Source organism: Arachis duranensis, chromosome 2 (assembly GCF_000817695.3).
Source record: "Arachis duranensis cultivar V14167 chromosome 2, aradu.V14167.gnm2.J7QH, whole genome shotgun sequence".
Classification (NCBI taxonomy): domain Eukaryota; kingdom Viridiplantae; phylum Streptophyta; class Magnoliopsida; order Fabales; family Fabaceae; genus Arachis; species Arachis duranensis.
This window is the reverse complement of record NC_029773.3, coordinates 49,868,259-49,870,955: the sequence shown is the minus strand read 5'-3', so window position 1 is coordinate 49,870,955 and position 2,697 is coordinate 49,868,259.

Sequence of the window (2,697 nt, the reverse complement as noted above, 5' to 3'; positions counted from 1 at the left end):
AGCTCGAACACACAAAACCAGTGAGATTTTGAGCCTATTTGATTGGTTGCATTTTATCAACCAATATATTTTATTTTTGTGTGTTATTCTCTCTAAAATTGTAATCGTTGTCTTGCTTAATTCTATATTTCCACTGTTTGATGTATGCATGCATTTATATGACTGAGGTCTTGTTTCACTAAGCTTACATACCCATATGGCCTTACCCTTCCATTATCCTTTGCAAACCAATTTGAGCCTATTTTACCCATTTGTTCTTTACTTTAGCTCATTACTAACTCTAAGCGGAAAACAATAATGTCCTTAATTTGAATCCTTAGTTAGCTTAGACTAGTAAAAGTGCTCATGATTTAAGTGTGGGGAAGTTAGATTTGAAAATATTTTGTTTGAATAATTGGGTATTGTATATTTTAGTAAAAATGTGCAAAATAATAGTTGAGAACATATTATTGCATTCAATACTTTAATCATATGCATTGAGAAAAATAAAAGAAAAAAAAAGAGAAGAGAAAAATAAAAAGAAAAAGGAAAAAGAAAAGAAAAAAATGTAATAATAAAAAGAGACAAAATGCCCCAAAGTAAGTGTTGGTATCAATGCATATATACTGAACTCAAATTTAGGATGCATGAATATGTGGAAAATATAGTTAATGGGAAGTTAGATCTTGTATTGTGATTATATGGATTGTCTTAAGTTAGGTGAGAAAAGTTTATATTAATTAAGGATTCAGATTTCAGTCCACTTGTCCAAATACAATCCTGCATTGACCCTAACCCCATTACAACCCTTAAAAGACCTCTTGATTTGTGTATTGGTGCATTAAATTTTTGTTGATTGTTAGATGAAGAGCAAGCTATAGAAAGCAAGATTAGTAGAGAATTGAGAGAATTAACCCTAGACACTTGAGAGTTAGAATGATATACACTACCAAGTAAGGGTTCAACGCTTAATTCTATGTTCCCTGCTTTCATGAGCTATCTTCTTCTTGCAAGTTATTTGTATTGTATTTTGTGATTTGAATTAGTGAAATCCAGTTCATATTTATTCTTGAAAAATTTAGTTACTTTTTCACCAAGTAGGTAGAATCATTTTAGCATGTAGTTGCATTCACATTCATAGGTTGCATTGCATGAGTCCTGCTTTCCCTTATTCATTTATTTTATCTCCTTGAGCTTAGCATGAGGACATGCTAATGATTAAGTGTGGGGAGGTTGATTAATGTTTAAGTGTGGGGAGGTTGATAAACCACTATTTTATGGTTTATATTGTGTTTTATTGAGTGGTTTTATCAAGTTTTTCACCCACTTATTCATATGATTTGCATGTATTTACAATTCCTTCCTAAAAATATCCTATGATTAATAACTTGCTTCCTAAGGACTTTTTGTTGTATATTTTTATCTTCCTTCATACCATTCGATGTCGTGATCTATATGTTAAGTGTTTTAGGCTTCATAGGGCAGGAATGGCGTAAGGAATGAAGAGAAAGCATGCAAAAATAGAAAGAACACAAGGAATTAAGGAGATGACCAGCGAGAAGTCATGCGGTCGCATGGCTCACGCGACCGCGCAAAATAGAAGGAATTACCGTGACGCGCTAGCGTGCCTGACGCGACCCCGCAAATTGGAAGCTGCACGAACAACGCGAAAGTGTGGACGACGCGCACACGTGGTACAAGAAATGCTGAGTGACGCGAACGCGTGGACGACGTGGACCCGTGACGAGCGCGATCTACAGAATCATAGAAGTCGCTGGCACAGATTTTGGGCCACATTTTAACCCAGTTTTTGGCCCAAAACACAGATTAAAGTCCGGGAACATACAGAGACTCAGGACATCAATTCATATCAGATTATAATCCACTTTTCATAATTTAGATGTAGTTTTTAGTGAGAGAGGTTCTCTCCTCTCTCTTAGGTTTTAGGATTAGGATTTTTTTAGTCATGAGGATTACTTCATCGTATCAGGTTCAATAATTTATGTTTCTCTTCTACTTTTATTTACTCTGATACTTTTATTTGTGTTTGATTTATGTCGCCCAATTGGCTTATGAATATTGTCCATGTTAGAATTGACATCTCTATTTAATATAAATTGAGGTATTTCAGACTTATATGTTATTGATGCTTGGGCTCTATCCAAATTATTTTCATTCAAGTAGATTTTATTCCCTTTTGGTTTTGGTTGATTAATTGGTAACTCTTGAGTTGTCAAACTCAGCAGTGCTTGAAATTGGCAGATTCTAATTAATCTAGATCGCTCTAAAGCTAGTCTTCCCACAGAGATTGACTAGGACTTGAGGATCAAACTAATTAGTCTACTTGAATTTCCTTTGCTTTAGTAAAGGATAACTAAGTGGGATTAAAACCCAATTCTCATCACACCTGATAAGGATAACTAGGATAGGACTTCCAATTTCTAATATCTTACCAAGAGTTTATTTTACAGTTATTTATTTATTTTACTTGTCATTCAACATACTCCTTCCTCACTTTCAAAACCCCCAATTTACAAGACTCATAACCAATAATAATAACATACCTCCCTGCAATTCCTTGAGAAGACGACCCGAGGTTTAAATACTCGGTTATCAATTTATTTAGGGGTTTGTTACTTGTGACAACCAAAACGTTTGTACGAAGGGATTTTCTGTTGGTTTAGAATCTATACTCACAATGCGACTATATTTTTACAA